The sequence below is a fragment of the Melozone crissalis genome, unplaced genomic scaffold, assembly GCF_028551555.1.
Source record: "Melozone crissalis strain CALT ecotype California unplaced genomic scaffold, PUWL_Pcris_2 ptg000013l_1, whole genome shotgun sequence".
NCBI lineage: Eukaryota > Metazoa > Chordata > Aves > Passeriformes > Passerellidae > Melozone > Melozone crissalis.
The window spans coordinates 23976171-23999113 of NW_026535791.1; positions in this window are offsets into that span (position 1 = coordinate 23976171).

Below are 22943 nucleotides of genomic sequence, written 5' to 3' on the forward strand. Positions count from 1 at the left end.
TTGATACTATACACTACCAAAGTCAACATAATTTGTTGAAATGTAAATTAAATGAGTTGTTTTTTCTTTTGAAACTAAATGACATATGAAAAAAGAACTCCATTTGGGACTACCTTTTACAAAGCTACTTAGCAGACGAGATCATGGGTTTGTAAGCCTGAGTGTTCATCTAAGTATTAGTCACAGTTACCTTCTAAATTAATAACTGTATACAGATATTTGTATTCTTCAACTCTTTTTCCTGAGAGAAACCAGATTAAACTGTCTTGATTTTCTTTCCCTAATTGCAAGATCAACATGTGAATATCAAGTGAAAAATAAGGATATTATGTGTCTATCTGGTTTCACACTTGATTTCCTATGAATTTCTGTTAGAAGAGGATGGAAATATGAACCGCAAACCACTTTGTTGATCTTTTTTTTTTAAGCAGAGCAACACACATGGCTTCATTTTTCTTTCACATCTGCAAAAAGTGAATCTAGCTTTCAAAGCAAAAACAATAATTGAGCAGAATTATATTAATGGCAAGTGTAGATAAAAATGTGGTTTTTGACCACCTTGTGAAAGTTTATTTCAGTTAGGAAGAGCTTTGTCAAATCACTTGTATATAATTTATTTTATTCTTCATCACTTTGTATTGTAAAAAGGCAAGATCCTGTTTTTTTGGCTATCAGTGAATAAAACATTTCCTGAATACTTTAACTTCCTTAACAAGGCAAATTTTTATTACCCTTTTTTTCTTCTGTGAGCATTCTTTTTCACACAGAATGTACCCTTTATAATCTTGATTGCTTTAATTAACAATTTTTTACTGTGTTTCCTAAGCACTGGATTTTCCAGCTATTGCTGAGAAAATTCTCTCTTGAGCAAAAGATGTAGTCAAAAGAAAGGAAACTGTGCCAAACCAAAAATTCTGTGTGATTTTCTTTTGTATAATGTCATACAGAAAAATGAATCTGAAAAATTTCCACAGACAACATTAGTGCGTTTGTTGATATTTTTTTTCACATGATATGGGGCATTTTGCATATCCTAAATAAGGCAGGTTGAGTTCCCAGTCTGTTGTGCTTTGTCATGCCATTTTCCCCTGGGAAATGTGCTATCACATCAGAATTATCTATTCATTTTTAGTCACACTTTTATGTTTGCTTCATGGAGAGGGGTGAGTATGTAATGGTCAAGGCAGCAGAAAGTAGTGTTAACAAGGTCTTAATTTGCCTTCTCAGCATCATAAATGACTCTGAGGAAAGGTTCCTGCTACAGCTCTGCAGAGAATTACGGCAATTTACTCTTTGCCAGCCGTTTATACTGATGTATCTCTGTTGATTTTGGTTTCAGATAGTTTATGGCTGATATTCAAATTGGATATTTTCTATTCTTCCAGCTTGCTTCCAGAGCAACCCAAAGTCATATTTCAATAGAGATTGTGGTCCTGTGTATAAACTGCACTGATCGGGGATCATCCTGCTCCTAATCGTCTGTGTATCTGAAAACCTCAGTAATTTCAGCTGGCATTCTTGTTGCCTAGAGATTTCGGCCTGGATCCTAATTAACCATTTCAATTTAGGTTTTGTCTCTGATTTTGGTTATGAATATCTGGAAGAGAAAGGCCTGTTTTCTCCAGATACATTTTTTATTTTATCTTCACATTCTCTGAATTTAATTCACTTCCTCATTAATCTGTATTTAATGACCATTTTCTTTTGTCAATAGCTACAGAATATCTTTATTAAATTAAAATGATATTTTTAGTTGTCTCTCAGTTCTTAATTTTCATCACTTTTGAGTGTAAATATCAGTCATAAAAATGTATCTATTCATAAGTCCTTAAATAGAGTTATCTTTGAGTTTTTAGCTATGTGCTTATAAAATGATAGATCTATTGTCAACTACTTCTTGAAAATATACGTAGGATGAAGAGTTTGAAGTGATTCTTGAATATGTGTGTCTAGCTGTCATAACATTAGTGTTTATTTACTCTCCTTGCAAGATTCTTTATTTATCTGTTGGTTTAAATTTATTTTGATCAATACAACAAAACTGTCCTGAAAATGGTCTATTGCTTGGTTGAGACAAACTAATGCTGTTCTGAATGGTTCCAGTAGCAAGGAGCAGTAAAAGACTGCCTCATTTCTCAGTGAATTGTATTCTGCATGTGCTGGCCCAATTCTGCATGCCTTTGATAGTTAAATACACAATCCCTTCTCATCTGGGCTGTGCAGAAGTGACAATTTTTATCACCTGGTTTCTTCTCACTACCCACTAGCTGGCAGTCATCCTGCAGCTTTCTACTAACTCACTTTGTTCATGTGAGTGTTTCCTTGCATAGTGAGGGCAAAATCAGTTGCACTGGTACAAATTTCTGAGCTAAACTGCTCAATCCAGACTGCAAAAAACAGAGACTGCTCTCACACAGTGGTGGTAGCAAAAGTGCGTGGAACTACCTCGAGCCAGGGACTGCTGATATGAAATGACTGGGGATGCAATGACTCTTCCACAACTATACCCAGGTTCACACCAGTCAAAGCTATCAATAATCTTTCTAAATTAGTCTAACCGTAAACAGAAAAATTCTAGAATTCCCCATCAGCTGTATTGCCCTGTACAAGGACTAATTGATTTCACCTGGGCAATTTATAAACACAGACATCTTCTTACACAGTTGGGCAAGAGCTGGCACAACCGAGCTTTAACAGATGTCTGAGTTTAAAGATTATGAGCTTAGTTTTTACCTTGTCTTGGAATGGCACCAAAATAAGAACTTAGATTGGAAATAAATCCAACCTCAGACGAAATATGGTAAAATGTTCTTATTTTTATTTTGCTATGATTCTTATCCTTGGGTTTCTTCTCATAGAATGTTTGAGACTCTATTTTAGAGATTATTAATATCAAAGGGTGTTTATGAAAAAAAAGAAATATTGCTAACTTTTGAAGTTGTCATTACCTGATCATAAATGAGTAATTTTCTGAAGGAGTTGATTCAAATGTATTTTTAGAGGATTCTGTGATATCAAAAAATGTATAATAAGGAGAAAAACCTAAAAACTGATAGAGGTCACAGTTACATAAAGAAGAATTGAAAAATGGAAGAATATAAGAATGAAAGAGCCACATGCAATCATAGAGGAGACAGATACATCAGTGCAAAGTCGTCACAGTTCAGCTCAGGATCAAGCTGGCTGCAGGACTCTTCATAAATATCTGACATGTTGAGGTTAAAGAAAGTATCTGAGCATTACAATGGCTTGATAATAGAATCAGGTTTGAGTAAATAGATTTGATAAACACTTAAAAATCCTGGCTTGTTTACCTTAATTGACAATTATTAACAGTTTGCTTTTTTGTTGTTGTTGTTGTTTTCTAATTTACGTTAGATAGGATAGAGCTTTAAAAAGATTCAATTATTGATTTAATTTTATTAGTGGAATTTGAAAAGGATGGCTGCTTATAACGAGGAGTTTGATTCTATATTCTGACTTAATATCATAATACATCATTGAACATTTAAAGATCAGGATTACCCTGGCAGATTTCAGGATACCAAATTTTGCTTACCAAAATTCTTAATCTAGAAGTCTAAAAGTGCTTTTGTAGTATGATGGTAATATGAAAATACAGTAAAAAATGAATAAAGCAATTGAAAATATTTCTTCTGCAAATGTAAGATAGTGTCATGTCAGCACAAGATACCAGCTAATGTACATTACAGCTCTGAAATTTGAAGTTCTCACAATGGGAAAAAATGCATCAGTTTACATATTTAAAAGGATTTTCTTATTGTTTCTGCTGATCTGGGTACTCAAAAAATATTGTTTAAGGTTATAAATGTCTTTATTAAAATTACAATTTCAGTCTAATTTATTTTAACAAGAATTGTAATGTATTCTGCCCTTTGATCTCTTAGCTTGAAACGCTGCCTGTTATTCCATTATTCCACCATCCATTTGCAGATAACAATACATCAGAACCTTTTTCTTGCTGCAGAAACAATGCCCTTTATTTGAGAAAGGACATTGTTTTGACAGATAAAGTAGGCATTTGATAAATTGGAACAGGTTCTGAATTATTTTGAGGGGAATATGTGCTACATCTGTCTGCTGATTTTCCACTGAAGCAGTGCTTAACTTTCTTGTCTGTTTGTGATTTATTGAGCTGCAGAAAAGGTTAGGAAAATTTCACGGCTCTTCTCTTATAATTTGTAAGTGAATCAAAAATCATTTGTTACTGTTTATGATGCTCAAAAGACAGAATTATCCCAAAACATTTATACACAACAAAGACTGTAGTGACAACAACAACAAAGGTAAACAAAATAATTATCTTCTAAATTATTAATAATACAAATAGAACACTGAAAACAAATCCAGCTGTTGAAATGCATGGAATGTTAATAAAGATTCGGGTGTCTATTCTATCACATTTTTAGAAGAAATAATTAACTTCTCATAAGCTAATGTAAAATGCTGGCCACAGGGAAGTCAAGATATCTATATTACTCAGCATTTAGATCTGAATTTAATTGCTGGAGTGGACACTATGTTTTTTTTGTTTGTGACATCCAATGGGATCCTATCTAGTCTGCAACTAGAAAGGCTGCTACATAGAGTTGGTTGTCTTTAATAAAATACAGCTTCAAAAACCTACACGAACCATGCCTATATTTAGATAACCAAACAAAGAGGAAATCCATCTTCAAACAATCGATCCTAAAATTCAGTTGTTTCAATGTAGGTGTTCGCCTATGAGCCAAGTTTTTAAGCCCTCATTATATTTAGCAGAGAGTTTATTCTTATGTCCAGAGTAATCTCATGACCACTGTAAACCTAAGAGTTCCAACAGTTCCAACAGCCATCTGAACACTGCTGTCTAGTGTTATTTGAAACTTTTTAGGATTTTAGATACATCTGTATTTAAAAGGGCAAGGGGGAAAAATAAAAAGGAGGGAAATTCACTCTGTTCTGGACCAACAGTCAGCAGTCCCAGCCCAGGTGGAATCATGTAGGATATTTCAGACAACGCTGTACGCTTGCCCTGTCAGCCCTGTGCACATGCTTTTGATAACTGCTTGGTTTGAAGATGGCATGAGATGCCTCTGCAGAGTGTGCAGCTGAATGAAACACCATTAATTGCTCTGAAAAAAAATCAAAGTGAGTGCCAGTTGACCAAGTGTATGTTCAGTAACATTTCACATACCTTTTATCCTGTCTGACATCCCGCTTCTGCTTCAGAAGAACACGCATCTCCCATAGGTCCTTTTTCATCCCTACACTTCTTACATAAATTTCTTACTTTCTTAGGGCACTAGATGCCTAACTGTGCAGCCAAATTCAATCCCTGTAGAGGATAAAGTGGCTCTCCTCAGGGACAACTTATCCCACATAGTTAAGTATATTTTTTAGTTTGGCATTGGTATGTCTTTGGAGTAGAGAAAAAGCCTACCTGCTAATTATCTGCCTTACTGATGACTAAAGATGGAGGGAACCAGTAATTTTACAATTTAATTTGTCTGAAAGTAAAGTTGGTGCTTTGTATTTCTCTATTATTTTTACTTCAGTCTTCTTATATTAGATGATACATAGTTACATCACAGTGAATACTAGACATATACTAAAACAGTAGATGAGACATCTCTGAAGAGAATCCTTTTCATTCACTGAAACACAGCTGCTGCATATGGCCTTTCTTTTGACATTTAACACTCAAAACTTGAACTTGCTCACTTGGTTTCTTCTTCTATGCCCTTCCTGCTATTGATGTAATTCTCATGCTGTATAAAGAAAAGAATTATTCATTCTTATCTTATACAGGGAAAACATATGTGGAATTGTGTTTATTGGTGGGTGTAAATTCAGTAGTTATTATCCTGCTGGGATTTAGTTTTGCTACCTGTTTGTTTTCCTGTTTGAGAATAATTGCGAACAACTGGCAAAGTGACTTGATGCACCGCTCATATTTAAGATATACAGTTATTTTTAAGTGCTTATCCCCTTTTCATTCATTAAAAATTATTTATTTATTGTTTGAAATTAATAAGAAGTGTATTCAGTAACTCCCAATCATGACAGCTGCTACAGAACAGATACGATACATTGGCAAACTCTAATCCTTAGAAACGGAAAAATATTTCTAAAGTTTCATGGCATCCAGCTGTCCCCAAGCAACCAAAATTGCATCATCAAAAACAAGAATGTGCAGTGCCATTAAATCTCTTGTAATTTAAAAAAAATTGTACAATTCTGTAATTTAAAATTGTCCATTTTATTTTTCCTTTTTTTTTCTTTTTGTGTTTCTGAGTAAGGCTACCCAATGGCAATTGTTTTATAACACATTGGCCAATTCTTGTTGTATGAAAATGAGTTGTTTTGATATTGACAAAAAAGGAAATTAGGAATGGATGAGGCAGGGAAACATATAAACATTGTTACCAATGATGGAAATGTATAAAGAAGATTCTTCTTTTTTAAATTAGAGGAGAGGAATACAATTTGATATTAATCAAGGTAAAAGAAATAATAGAAATGAACAACAGTAAAGGACTTTGTTTACAGGACAGTTTTGGTAGCAGGAGGGATGCAAGTGCGGCTCCTGTAAGATCAGCAGCTGTACCAGCCTCAGAGCCCATTTCAGTTGGCTCTGAGATGATCCCACTGCTGCACAAAACTGAGCTGTTCAGCAATGCTGCTGGTTCCTCTATGATATCATATTCATGAAAGGATAAAAAATACACAGCAGCTGTGAGTGTAAGGACCAAGAAAAGGTGACAAGAACAGCCCTGTAGGCACCAAAGTGAAAGAAGAAGAAGGGGAGAAGGTACCCAGGCAGTGGATCAGGCTCCCCTGCAGTTCATGGGATACCATGTCAGACCAAGTATCCCCACTGCAGCCTATAGAGAGAGCCATTCTTGCTCTCTGGCAAGCCAGGAAATCTGGCAGCCAGGCAATTTTACCCACTACAGATTCTCAAATCAAAAGGAAATTTCTCGGTCTTGAATAATCATTCAAAGAAGTTGTCAATGTTTTTCTGCACATGTGGGTGCAATTATCAAGAGAAGCATTTACTGTGTGTTCTGAAACACAGAAAGATAAATTAGACAAAAAAATCCAGCAAATTGTATTGCATTCCAGGAATATATTTACATCAAATACTTACAATATGTACAGTAATGTGTTGTGTATTAATTTATTTAAAGTATATTCTGGGTGGTAGACTTAAAGTTGGTATTATATAGGTACAACAATAACAATTCGGACTTGTCAAAACTATTTGTAACATTTGTGTCTGTAGTTCTCTGTGACCAGGCATGAAGCAAGAGAGGTTGGAAAAAAAATCCCTAACTAAAAAACTACCCAAGACATCTAGAACAACAAAACACCACATTAAAAAAAGAAACCCTACTTCACTTCCATTCTTCAGATATTCCAGTTCACAGTCTCTTTCACCAATATAGGGAATAAAGCATAATAGCAAAATTCAGTTTGAAAATAGGCAGGCTGTTCCACTAGAGCTGTGGATGGCTGTGGCACAGGCACCTTCTTCTGCTGTTTGCAGGATGTACTGATGTTTGCTCAGACTGCCTGCTCACATTGCTCCGCATTGCCCTGCTCAATGTGTACTGAAATAGCGAAGGTCAAATCTTGTTTTTACTTTCCGTGACCTCTGTGTTTAACCTGCAGCCAATTGGTATTGAGGTGACTTATTTATTGTTTAAAATCTTTATGCCTCCTTGTGTTTTAACAAACATCCTAGGAAGGTTGCTGAATGAATAATAAAGGACTTGTGTTCAAAGGCAGGGGGATATTCACGAGGAAGCAAGCGACTGTAGAGCTGGAAATGCGGTGTTATGGCTAGGGCTGGAATGGTATTTTCATTCAAAGCAGCATTTTCCAAATGCATTTCATCTCACTACCTGTCAGGAGGATATTTCTCATGCTTTTTCTTTCCCCACAACACAGTGTTTTGGAAAGACTGGTAAAATTCCATTGCCCTATCTTTGAGAATTTAATATTGAAAATGTATTTGCACTACCTAGGGAATTATTTAGAGCCCTCTCACACTCTTATATAATTCAGTATGTTTTATTTAGAATACTGTAAAGACTAAAACAGTCAGCTTTTAATGAGGTTGATACTAGGAGAAATACACACAATAACCCAGACTGATTTTTAAGGGTTCAGAATAATTTCCCATGTCTTTTTTGCTTAGTTTTACTTTTGAGAAGACATCCATTTAATTAAAAAAAAAGGTTAAGAAAATATATTTCACCTGCTTGAGGATCTCTTTTCTGCTTGCATATCACTGTGCAGTTTATATGGAAGAATGTCTAACCCGGCATCATATAGTGATGAAAATTTGAAAATGGACAACATTTTAAGGATTCATCAAATATTAAAACTTTATATAGCTCAAGTCACAGTAGTGGCATGTGCCCTTCCATTTTCAACTTCTTTCTTAGCATAGTGTTAATACTTTCTCAATTTTGACATATTTTGCTGGCTTGGCCTTTTGGCTGGGTTTTGAGGGGCTATTTTTGTTGGTTGGTTGGTTGGTTGGAGGTTTTTTTGCAATTTTTTAAATTTTTGATTTCTTGTTTTTTTTTGGGGGGGGGGGGATTGCTGTTATTGTTGTTTGATTTTGGTTTTTTGGTTTTTATATCTCAGTTTGCTTTCTAGCCCAAAGAAGGGTGAGACACATGAACAGTGCAGACCTGTGAGGAACAGAAGCCATCGATCCCTAGCAGCTGCAAGTAGGTTTTCTCCTAAAGCAGACTTCATGACAGAAAGAAAAAATTGTGGCATGTTGAGATTGGACATTTGAATCTGTCTCCACCAGATTTTGTGTCAGAAAGAAAAAAATGCAGCATGTTGAGATTTGACATTTGAATCTGTCTCCAGCCCCTAGCTGCCTGTTCCACTTGTGGAAGATGCCACCACAGGAACAGGAACAGCTAAATTGATCCTCAGCATTTTCTTGAACTTACAACCAGTCACATTAAGGTAAGCTAATGCTGAATTCAAGTTCCCTTAACAGGTTAGCCTTGATTAAGAAATAGGTTTTCATTCATCTGCCCTTGCCATAGGGACAGCAGCCTCTGATAACAGGCTGGGGCAGATGTATGAGATGACAAATGCATTAGTTTAATCTACAGCCAAATATGTGTCAACACTGTTAATGTAAATTGGCACAACTCCATTCAGGTCACCAGCAGAGGGTCTAAGTATGCAGATTTTGAAAAAATAAAAAACCAAGAAGCAACCAAAAAAACTCAAAAACCCCAAAACCAAATAGCAGGAAAAGACAAAAAAAAAGAAACCAAACCAAACAATCTAGGACCATTTTGTGCCATCCATAAGTTTAAAGATTATTAAAAACAGATCACTCCACTATAGTCAGCGATGCTGAAAGAAAAAAATAAAAAGTTTGTGACCTATCAGATTTATCGAATCTTTTTTGTTGCTATTATTTTCACCACTGTGTAATCTGTCATCTGATAAAAATCTATTGTCTATTTGTCTCTTACAGGAAAAATATTTCTCTTGCAAACTTTTAGCATCAGACACTGTGGAACCTCATGAGACATTAAGAGCTCAAAAGAAAATAATTTAAAATCATTTATGAACTGATAGTGAAGCTATGATTATGATTATAAATTGCTGATAATTATTAGGTTTTCAGCACTTATCTCATAGTTATTTTAAACCAGATAATCATTTAGTAAAGAAAGATTTGGATTCTTTCATATATCTCTGCAATCTTATCTTCTTTTTCCCCCCTAGATTTTATCTCTGTTCGAAACAACTTTCACATACACACAAAAATAGAAGGTCATGCTGCATGGCAACAGAAAGCTTAAGGCTAACCAAAGGGACACTGAGAATACTCTTACCAAAACTTTATTGTTTAATGTTAAATGCAATTTCAGGGAAAATGTAATGAGAGTCAAGGGAAGAGAACGCAATAGTAGTATAAGGATGCAAGGTGAATAATCCCAGTCTTTCAAAGAAAAACATTCAGTTAGTCAACTGGGGGAGAAGTGTTTCCATTAAATAAATGTATATACATATATATATACACACGAAAATTAGGACTTTATAATGATGTCATAAAATTGATAAAACAGGACAGTTTGAAACTTTTAACTTTACTAAATTAATTGATTAGCAACACCTTTGGTATTGGTTACTTTTTGTACCTTACTAACCATCACAATTATGAAGACAAAACTTTTATTCTTTTAGACTTAAATTATATCTCAGTGTACAGTACTGTAAAGCTGATAATGTTTACATTTATTTAGCATTAATTTCTGTGGTACTTCATGTTACACTGAGCTCTTTAAGTCAAGTTGCAGCTGAAGTTATCATATATTATTTCTTCTCCATTTGTCTTCTCTGGTGTACAGTGTTTTATTCAAATGTTCCTGCTCCACCCAAAAAGGAGAAGCTCTTATCTTCCATTGCTGATTAGATTGGGTTTTGGTTTGTTGGGCAAGGTATTCTGCCAATTTTTAGTCCTTCAGTATTACCTTGCCCTTTGTGAGCCAGAATATCTTTGTTTAGATCCTAACATCATCAAGATCAAATGGAATATATTCTGCTGTAAAATGCTTATATTTTGTATAAGCTCTAATGGTTATACAGTATTATGTGGCTATACATTTTTATTAGTTGCACTATATTTGATTTTTTATGTTTTTATTTGGATTCAAGGCAAATATATGTATGTATATATATATATATTTATATTTATAATTTATAATTTATAATTGTCTCAGGGTTCTGTTGTGTAAAGGATAATAAATGGCTTCAAAGTCATAACCAAAACATTTTATTTTAGTCTTCAGCAATGGAACATGAAAACATGGTCTCTTGATGTGACTGCTCACTTGCTTGTTCTCGCATGTGGAATCGCTCTGCACAGGGAAAACTCAATATGCATACCGCAAACAAATCAATAAAAATGGATTCTGAATCTTTGTCTTTCTTCCTGCTCAGAAACAATCCCAACATTTTGAACCATGGGTACATGCTTTTCCACTACTCAAGAGGTTGAAGTCAATGTACTTCAGAAATATTTCCCAAGTATATTGGTCTTAACATTTGCTAATAATTCAGAGATTTTTTCTCTTTTAAGCATTTGCCAACCTCTCTTAAAGATCTTGGAATTTGTTATTGAGATTTTCTGTTATAAGTTTTCATCAAGATGTCACTTGTACAGGCATTTGGTTGGGATTTTAAGAGAATTCTTGTAGCCAGGTGCAGAAGAAGACCTTGAAACCCTGCAAAGCTTCTCTGTCCATGCACCACACCACATTTGGGATCTTAAAGTGTAAGCTCCACCAGACAAAGTGAAAGTAAATATATTTTCTTTGGGAAGGAGGAAAAAAAAAGATAAAGAGGCAGATGCCTCCTCAATATTACAGGAAGCTATGGATTTCCTGGGGATTGTAAAAAGAATATGATGACAGGATACTTACCAGTGGACACATCTGAATCAGTTTCACACTTTGATTAAGAAAGCTTAAGTAAGGTAATTCTGTGGAAAAATGGATTCATAAACATGTATTCCTTTCTCTAACCTAACTAGACATTAAAATTTATTATTTGACCACCAAATATACCTTCTGCATACAACATCTGATGCTTTCGGTCCTCTTGCAAAACAGCTTACCTGTTTCCTAGCAAGATTTCTGGCCTCTGCTTATTCCTATCCTGAAAAAACCAAACCTGCTACATCCTTTGCAAACTATGAGGAATAAAATGGATGAATTGGAAGTACTTTTTAATCCAAATATTAATCTGATGCTACTGTTCAACCAGGAACATAAATGTAATGTAAATCAAATAGTGTCACATAGACAAATATACCATGTAGCCATAACTTAAAGGTATAAAGGTAAAAGGTAAAGGTTAAAGGTCTTCTGGCAATCACATTATCTAGGGATGTTGATATCACTTTCCATAACTGCTACTTTATTAAATTTCAGGGAGGAGAAAGCTTAAGAGCTGAAAGCAATTCTTGGAGTGGCAAAGGCAGATCTAGGTAATCATTTGGAAAAAAAGTGAAAGGGTCATTACCTGTAAGCTATAAACTCATCTCCTCCTTTGCTGTGTGTCATTATTCTAATTTTATTCCTGTTTGGTTTTTAACACTTCCTGTAAAACTGATTTTCATACTTGACCACAAAATAGAAATCAAATTCTCTATCAGAGCAGGAAGTACAATTGAGTTCACACTTCCTGGGTGACAGTTGTAATAATTACAGGCAATGATGTTTTTTTCTTCAAATATTAGATATTTTGGAACTTAATTACTCTCATAATTTAACTCACTGTCAGTCACAATGTTATTGTAATCACAGTGGCAAAGGTAGTATGCTGTTTCTAGAGGGAGTTGACACATTTTACTTAAGCAGTTCAGATGGAAGAAATAAAAAAATATTCTACAACCCTTCCTTATTCTTTAACAGAAGTAGCAAACTTCAAAGCCAAATGAAAACTGAGAGCATCTTGTCTGATTTTCATTAGATTTACACTGGCTACACCAAATGTAAAGAAAGGAACCCCTTTCCTGTGCAGTAGAGGTGATACTAGTAGGGAGCAAGGACTTAATCAGATGAGGTTCCGAACTTACTTTTAGACCATAAAGAAGTTATTTTGCTTATAGCCACCAAGATAATGACAATTTTCATCCAATGCCACAGATTGTTATAGCTGTAGCAGTATATTTTTGGGTCAAGAAAATAAAAATATTGGACAGTGTCTTTCTGGTTGCAATGTGAAATTTTTGCACTTGAAACAAACTGCACTTTAAATGCATCAACAAAAATATAGCAGATACTCTACCAAAACAAAAAACCAAAACAATAACAAACCAAAAAAAACCAAAAAACCCCAAACCAATGGAAAAAAAAACAATCAAAACAAACTTAATCAAACCAACCAACCATACAAACAAAAAAAAAAAAAAAAACAACAAAAAATAAAAATACTAAAAAGTGAGAAAGAAGGTGAGAGAAGAAGAGAGGACATAGAAATAAGACAAGATGAGATAAGATGAGAAAATTTAAAACTGGTGATACAATGACTATTTTTATTCTTTAGATTGTCTTAATATTACTGTTTTTCAGTTATCTGTAGTTAATTTAAGATCTGTTTTTCAATATACTAACTTTCAGTCCCAAGATTATATATCACTTTTTAAAGCTTTGCATATGTTTCTAAACTTTTCTAGGTCACTTTGCTTTGTATCTTTTCTCAATGGTGTTTGCAACACATTTCAATTTGGTATCATCTGCAAATTTAATTAATGTGCTGTTTACCTCATCTTCCAGATAAATTACAGATACATATTCTCAGTTCAACAGTCAAACACCATCTGCAGCTTCTCTCTATCTCTCAGGCACACCCTGCACTTGCCCTCCTACACATGTACATATTCCAGTCCATCTGGATATCTTTATACAAAACTCATGAATTGGGATAACCCTATCAGTTCTATTCTGTTCGTGCAAAGATGACACCACTGCAGGTGTGCATTACTGAAGTTTTTCAAGAGATCTGCTCATTAAAGATTCTTGTCCATGATACCTAGACAATGGCTGAGATGACAGTGTGTGAACATTTAGGGGAACGTTTACCAAAGCAGTTTTTAAAGATTATATATGAACTGGAATTTAAAGAATACTAGATTTTTTTTGTCAGGTCATAGTTTTTCACATTCAAAACACCAAATATTATTGGGGGGCTCTCTCACTGTTGTCACTGGAAAACTGAATAACTAAAGTGAAACTCTGAATAGGCAACCTTGGAGGTCAGGGAAAGGCAGTTCTGAATCTATATTGGTCAGCCAATATAGATTCAGAACTGAATCTCCTGGTCAGCCAATATACAACATTTAGTTTAGCAACATCACTGGGATATATATACTGACAGATCTAGCCTGCCTTTATAATCTTTGTGCAGAACTGGAAATGTCAAGGCATTATTCATTTTTTCTACTTGTAAATAGCTGTTTTATAATGGGATGAATTTCCTTCAAAAATGTTGCAGTCATTTATTTAGATACCGACAATACATATAGTCCATTCTACACTCCAGGCTTTTGAGAAGACCATATAAAAATGCTGTATATAAGAGCATTATTTGCATATATATTATAATGGGAAGCATTTCCTAACTTTCTTCCCTAAATCAACAGTCTTAATAAAAGGGATGAAGCAGGATAATGAAAATTATGAGTTTTTGTCACACTTCCTATTTAACTAGACTAGAGTGCAACATGATCACAGTAGTAGCCTAAAGGGTCATAAGGAAAAAGAGATTTTTGAACATAAAAAATATGCTTTAACATAAATTAAAACATTAGATTTCACTAGGTGCTATAGCTATCTGGGGAACCAGCAACCTATTTTAGACCCTGTTATACCTTTGCTGCATACAGAAATATGTTGCATGCAGAAATGAAAAAAAAAAATTGGGCATTTATTTTCATTAAGCATTTATTCTGTAAGACATGTTAAACTCTAAGTGTAGAACAATGAACTAACCTACTGCAAGTGAATGCCTTGCATTTGACAACTTCTCACTAATTTCTCTCACAATGGTTACATACTTTGGTCTCTTGCTATTAATTTCTTACTCTTTCTTATTAGCAGTGTAATAAAAATTTCATCTGTTCCATGGGAAAGCAAGACAGTGGCATTTAACAAATACTGAGAATAATTTGGAACATATTTTGATTTTCAGGGGTTCAAAGGAAGAGCAAACTTTTGTCTGGCAATATATAACTTTTGTTTTCCTAGAAATAACAAACTGTAGTGTGTAGCTCTTTGCTATTGAGAAGAAAATACTAAGTTTAAATTGTCTGCATTGACAAAGAGTAACAATATGTTAGCAACCAGACACACATGGGCATCTGTGGGAAGGATGGTGATATAACACAGGTGACCTTAATGCCCCATATCTAGTAAGAGTTTCAAGCTATCATTTAGAGAGAATGTGTATTGTATGCATTTGAAATAAAGTGTTGAAATACAGTTTTAATGATAGCAGCCACAAAAACACTTAGCATGTTCACTCAAACACAAATATTTAATCCTCTGAATTCTTTAAATCTCTGCTCTCCTTTGGGAATGAAATAACTGCAGGGCTCAATTTGTACTGGTAGCTTAATGATTAAAGATGAAAAATTCTTTGCCTGTGCATCTGATTTTTATATGCCTTGTTTTACTACAAATCCTATTAAAATGAACTCTCTTTTTTTGTTGCTGAGAGTAATTGGATCCAATACTTCACAACTGCAAAAAAAGTGTTAGCTCTTGTTTTGAAGGCAGGTTGCTATAAGGGAATTGACAGTAGTGAAGAAAAAAAAAGAAAAAAAAGAGAGGAAAAGTAGGACTCCATTATGTAAAGGCATGCAAGCAAAAAGAAACTTGCTGTCTGCATTCAGCTTTCTTTTATCTGAGAATATTCAATCTCTAAATGAATGAACCTGATTATAATAAAAAGAAGACCATAACTATGTCACTTAGTCTAGGCATTTCTTCCAGGATTGCCCACCTAGGATGATATACAAGTCCTCTAAAGCATTTAATACTGCAGTGAGTGGGCACTTAGGAATTATGAAAATGGGTTGCAGACTGAAATTCTTGGATATGGTCTGTCAACCTGTAGTGAGAATAATCCAATTACTGCAGTCATCTTCTGCAATAAAACATTGATAAACATAGTTATTATGTATGACTTTCTCAACAAAAAGTGCTGTATTTTATTTATTCTATTAAAAAGCATAAAGTAACTTCAAAATAAGAATTCCAGAGTCCTGTGTGGAATACTGAAGTGACACAAAACAACCATATAAATCTTCCCTACACAGCTGCAATTTAGTGAAATATGCAGTTTTCTGTTTTCCATTACTATATACAGTATAAATTCTTTCTGCTGGAAGACAGATTGTGACAAATTTGCAAACAGCATCTGTATTCATACTTTTGAAGCACTAATTTATCTGGCAATAAAAACTTTGATTTCCCAAAAGGAGTGCCAGGCCTCAAAGCTAATGCCTATTTTTGAGACTTAACTGAGTTTTCAGCGTCAGTCACTTTCTTATGAGTTACAGTGTTCCTATGGAAAAATATACAACTTAACAGCAAGTACAGAGAGTTAAAAGGGTCACACAAAACATAAATCTGTATACTTAGTTTATGCATGTGTATAATTTCTATAAACAAAGTTCTCACTAGGTACAGTTTTTTCACTGCTAGAAACTAGGTACAGTTTCTAGCAGAGAAAAAAAGCTTTTTTTAACAGCACTACCCAAAAGAGTAACAATGGATACCTGCAGATAATTCCATACTGGAAAACAATTTTAATGTAATGGCCAGAAAATCAAATTGGAAGGCATACCTATGGAATTCCAAAAATACATTTAAAACCTTCTTCTACTTGGTATGTCCATCTTCTTACACTAAATATTTATAACTCCACAAAAGGACCTTTCACTCTTATTGTCAGAGAAGTGTTTTAGATAAGATCTTCCAAGATACTTTTGTCTATCAGTTAGTGGAGCCATGTAATGTGAGAAGATTTTGAGTATTGCTATTTGTTAAAAATCATTCTGTTAAACCTATACTTTAAAACAGCATAATTTCTCCACAGAAACCAAACCAACTCTCTCCAAAAACCCTAAAATACAACTCTCTCTCAAAACTCATAAACCAGAGAAACCTAAAACTCCTGCTGTTTAAATATAGATTATTACATATAAGCCTATATATGTAAATTATCCATAATTTTGCTTTCTATTGCAGTAGCCATTCAGTAGATGACAATAACATTAGTAACACCTCCAATATGTGACAAACCCATATTCTGGGTGTAAGTGTTTATGTTGCTGACATTATCAAATCTTTTTCCTAAATTAACAATATTTTCCCTATTTCGGATTTTCTTGAGGTGAGGTGTTAAATATGAAGTACTCTCACAGAACAAGTATTTTTTTTTTAATTTAAATATGTTGTGTACAGGATCTATGACTCACAAGATAGTCATACAGAAGGGGCTGTAGTCACCTTAGTAACTTCCACAATTTTTAAGAAAACAAACATTTACATAGAAAGTTTTCCATTTTGGACAGTAGTTACGGAAGACAAGGAACTATGAACTGTTACATAGAAAATTTAGACATAGGTATGGTACTGAGGAGAATGCTAGAGATGCAAGATGAAAGGTAATGGAAAAAATGAGAGCTGGAAATAGTCCAAGAAATTGGTGAGGGATACAGAGGAATGATTTTCTTCAAGTCTGAATGACATATAAGCAAAATCAAAGCTTTTCTTAACGCCAATTGTCTTCAGAAAAGGGGTTGATGGATCCAGAACATAACAAAGCAAACATATAAGAGACCCTTGACTGGACACTAAACCTTGTCTACAAGATGAAATTTTAAGTTTTATGTTTTTCTGAAAACTTGGTCCTATAAATTATAAGCACAAGGAAATATTACAGGTTTCAGAAAGGTTGTATTTATGACCTGCTCTGCCAGAGGTACTGGTACAGTTTTCATTTCTGTATGTCATAGAAAGACTTGTAGCCCATGTTACTGAGTAACCAAAATCCCTCTTACTGGTACCAACTATGTAACATAGCTTCATTATGAGAATGAAATAACTATTATTACTATAATTCTGTAATTCCAATCACTTCACAGAAAAGAGTTTGAAAAATATATATTAGCTAAAATCTTTGACTATATGTCCATCAATAAAAATGTTATATATATCTATATATATATTATCTGCATAGTGTATGATCTGCCATAACACATATCTGTACCACACTCTTATTGAGCAGGAGGTGTAACTATGAATCAGACTAGTTATTTATATGGAGCAACTGAATTCTAAATTCCTAATCTTTTGATGGTAATGTGACCTTAGATATCCAGATGACTTCCAACAGCTGTGTGAGACTTCCAGATGATAAAAGACACCTGCCAGTCAGGAAAGGTATCTAGGGAATTTCAAATCTTTTCTAGGCGTCTGAGTCTGAACTAGTCAGAATGGATTCACAGCTGATGCAGGCTCTAGAGAAAAGTCATTTGAGGAGCAGCAGAGGGACCTAAGGTTGTTTATCCCAGAGAAACCTTACTGTTTTTCACAACTACCTGAAAGGAGCTTGTAGTGAGGTGGGGGTCAGTTTTCTTTTCCCAAGTATGAAGTGATCAACAAGAGGAAGTGGCCTTCATTGTGCTAGGGGAGGTTTAGATTGGATATTTGGAAAAATTTCTTCACTGAAACAGTTGTCAAACATTGGTATAGGCTGTCCAGGGAAGCGGTTGCATCCTCATTCCTGGAGGTATTCAAAAAACAAGTAGCGTTTCAGCACATGTTTTTATGGCGGCTGTGTCAGTGCAGGGTTAATGGTTCAACTTGATGATCTAAAGGTTTTTTCCAGCATAAATGGTTCTATAGTTCTATGAATTTACAATCAATGGGCAGAGGTAGGTGCCTCCAGAAGTTTAAATTGAGGTATGTCAAAATTATATTTGTGATGTGCAGCTGATGTCAATAATGTGAGGATGTAACTTGATATGCTGATCCACCAGGTGCCCAGATGAGAGCCCTGGTCCCTCCAATAGCTTCCTTCCAATTCATGCATTTGACACTTGTTTCTATAAAAATAGGAACTTAAAAAGCAATGGTGAATTGTCAGATGTCATTCTAACATGGAGCCAAAGCACACAAACTCAAACATGCACAGAGTTTAAGAGGTGTTTCTTCTGTAGCTGAAATTTAGCTACAGGTTTAGACACTGAAATATCTTTCCTACTCACATGCTTCTAACTCTGACTCCTATAAATGTTTCATACATGATTGATTTGAAATAGAAAGCTAAGTTTAAATGCCAAAAATAAAGATAATGAATCCATCTTAAGAGTAATTAATGTCCAAAAAATATTTTAGAAGTTGTGAGTTGCCAGTTATGCCAAGTTAAACTTTTCTTTATAAATACGTCATGCAAATTTCTGATTTTGCTTTTATCATCTCTTAGAAGTAGGAAGGTAAGATGTTCCTTTTTCCTTGTATTAGCTCTTGTTATATTGACTTTTTAAAATGCTTGACCTTTACTACTGCAACTACTCCAGTTTTGTATTTACATTTCTGTGGGTAATAAGCAAACATCACATCTTCATATATCCGAAGGTAAGCATAAACTGCTGTTTGGTTTGAAAATAAAGGGGGAAAAAAAAAAAGAAGAAATCCTTTTAGCTTCTATACCCTCAGGCTTTAGAAATCAGAATTAACAAAGCTTTTACCCATTCAAGAAATGGCTAGTGCCTCACAAACTGAAAGGATGTCAATTAAGTGCTCATATGCCTCTAGTAACCATATTAAACTGAGAAAGGAAAAACAATCTTTACAGAAAATGTATACTTTCCTTTTTTTAACATCCACCCTTGGCTACAGCATATCTTGATGGAACTCTATTTACACAAATGTATTTTATGAATACAAATTTGATCACCCTAGAATGCAGAGCAGAAGTGTGGTAAAAGGTCATGCAGAATTGCCTACCTAGAAATACAGCTCTAGGAGTTGGACACAAGGCTTCTCCATGTCCTTTCCTTCCTGTTTCCATTTCATGATCCAGCTGTATGGATATAGGAGTACCCAGCTGCATGCCTCCTTGATAAGATATGAGAAGTATGTCTCTCAAGGCTCAGGTGAGTGTCAGAGCATTGCAGGACTCTGGACACCCTTGGCCATCGTGAATTACAGCAGCTGTGTATGACATGAGTTACCTTTCCTCATGCTTTAGGTATGAGAACAGTATTAGCCTTGAATATTGTGTGCAGTTTTGGTCAGCACCATATAAGAAAGATATGAAGTTATTGGAGTGTCCATGGGAGGGGAACGAGGGTGGTGGAGGGGCTGGAGGGGGAGCAGTACAAGGAGCAGCTGAGGTCAGTTGATCTGTACAGCCTGGAGGAGACTGAGGGGAAACCTCATTGCAGTCTGCAGCTTTCTCATGAGGGGAAGAGGAGGGGCAGGCACTGGACACAAGGGAATGGCCTGAAGCTGTATTAGGGGAAGTTTAGGTTGGATATTAGAAAAAGGTGCCTGGGCACCTGAACAGGCTCCCCAGGGAAGTGGTCACAACACCAAGCCTGACAGAGTTCAAGAATCATTTGGACAGTGCTCTCAGGCACATGGTGTGACTCTAGGGGATGCCATGTGCAGGGCCAAGAGTTGGACTTACTGATCATTGTGGGTGCCTTCCAACTCAACATATTCTCTGGGGAGTTTTAAAGCTTGACCAGGGGAGACTAACTGCAAATTTTCATTATCCCATCTTAAGTTTTCTTAGGATGTACTTCAGGCTTAACTTTACTCATAAATTCAGGTCCATCATATTATAAACAGTTTTAAGGCTAAGATAACAGAAGTCTTTTTTTTTTTTTAATGAAATAGTTTATAAGATTTTAAAATTCAAACAGCTATCTCAGCTATTTGAATAGTGAAGATCAAAAACCTGTATCCATGCTGCTTTTTTAATTAAAATTTTACCCAAAGGAAAACAGTATTCAACAGTATGCCAGTTTCCTCTCTCCAGAAATTGTATAGTGAATTGTTTGCACATACCATAAGGTGCCCCAGCGTCTTGGGTTTTCATATGGTAACTGACTGATCTCTTTTTCCTGCTGTTATGCTTTTGACCTGAATTAATTGATATTAGTAATAGCATTCAGACTGTACTGATTACCTAAACAGGTAGCAAAAACAAAAATGTGAAGGACAAGGTCATAATGTGAATTCACTTGCAGACAATGTGTCATTAGTTTAATGTCACTCAGGGAGAAAACTCACTGGATTCTAAAATACGAAAGATATTTCAGAGAACACGAAAACTTTAATTTTTGTCTATGAGTGCAACATTAAACCAAATGTAGTTTAAGATTTGCAATAGCTATGCAAACAAAGCAGTTTTAAGCTTGAAAAGACAAAATAACTCTTTTTTAATGTCTCTATATGACATAAAACATATCTTAGAGTGTCCAGATAATCTTCATTTCAAAGCAAAAAAAGGTTGAAGAAATGAAACTAACAGGAAATGGGAGATTTTGTTTAAAAAATGTCTCATTGCACATATGTTCCTTAAAAATCATTCAATTTATGACAAATGTAAAAATATTTGAAGCTGTCCTTAGAGGTATTGCAAAAAACATGATCCTGGCTAAATCTCCAGCTGCCATTTTTATTAAAATGTTAAACATTTGCTTCTTCACATAATATAAATACTTTGTCTGTTTCTCTCTGAAGTCTGTGTTTTCTACATAAATAATGGAAAAGTTCTACCAAAGACACTTCTAGAATGATTGCTGAGTTGGTAGCAAGAGGATGATTATGGGACTGAAATATAAGGCTAATAAACAATGAGAAAAGAAAGTGTAGAGTAGAAATAAAAAATTAAGGTGCAAAGAAAGCAAGTGAATGGGACCCCCAAAAAAGAAGAAAGCTAAAAAGGATTAAAGAATATTGAAGACCATATCAATTAATAAGCACTAAGAATGATATTTTGGCATGAAACAGAAAGATGATATAGCTGTTTAAATAGCCCCCTGTTCCTCATTTCTTTCTGTTGCCTCATCTTTATCATATGATTTGGTTTTTATTTTTCCTTAAGCTTCCACAGAAGATTTCCACACTTTTCTGCTAATATTAATTTTTACATTGATTTTTTACACCTGCTGTCCTTCCTCCTTTGTTATTTCTCTATAGTTCTCTCATTTTCTACTCTAAATTTCTTCATGTGACCTCCAATATAATTTACCTTTTCATAACAACATAATTTACATTTTTCATATAATTTTACATCTTAAGTGCTTGACATGATTAAGTTAGAACTCCAAAGAAATATAGACATTATTATAAAAGTCTTTAAAATAATAATCATAATGACATTTGTGTTTTTCCAGATGTCTAATTTCTTAATTTGCCTCAAATGACTATGGTAGATGTTCTCTAAATCCTACCTTTCTTAATGAATTATTCCACAATTAGAATCTCCAAATATCTATATTAAAAACTAGATGTTGGAAAAACATGGGTTTTAAGACTCACAGAAAGTCTTGGCCATTTATCAAAGAAGCTGCAACAGGAATTTTTGAACTTTTATTACAAATGGCTTTATATTCGTAGGAAAAAAATCACAAATCAGTTTAAAAGGAAGAGGTGGAAAAGCCTGTTTATCTTGTTTTCCTTTTCTTTCCTTTATACTTTAACAGAAACCTAACCAGTGGGGGCCCAAAACCCCTGGAAAACAAATGCAGACCCAATTTCAGAAGAAACAGGAGCAAATGTGCAGTGCAATGCTGGAAGTCTCCAATGCTGTATTAATAGTTACAGAGTGGGTGAGTTACTTACAGTTACTTACTCTACCACATATCACAACACTAATGACTGTTCAGATAGATGCTACTATTGCTCTCAGGATCTTTCACTTATTGAATCCCTAAATAAATATACATGCCCAGGACACACCAAAGCTCACTCTGACATCCTAATAAAACTAGCAGAAGAAAAGACCACTTGACATTTAAAGTGCCTTGAAAGATCTGATTAAACCAAAACACATATAAAAAGACCCCAAACCTTAAGAAAAGAACTTCAGTGTTCACTGTTTTGTCACTGGAAGACACAAATATTTATCATTCTTTTTTATACGGTTACAGAAAGAGGAAGAATAAAAATCAGACTGGTTTCCTGGGAAAATTAAGTGATGACGGTATTTGAGACAAAGATCTATGCCTGCTGTCACCAGGGAAGATGCAACTTGGGGATAAACACAAGAAAGCAATATTTCATTACAATATTCTTACCTTTTTACAGAACTTTAGCTGGTGAACAGCTATTCCATTAAGGGAAACATCCTTTTGTCCT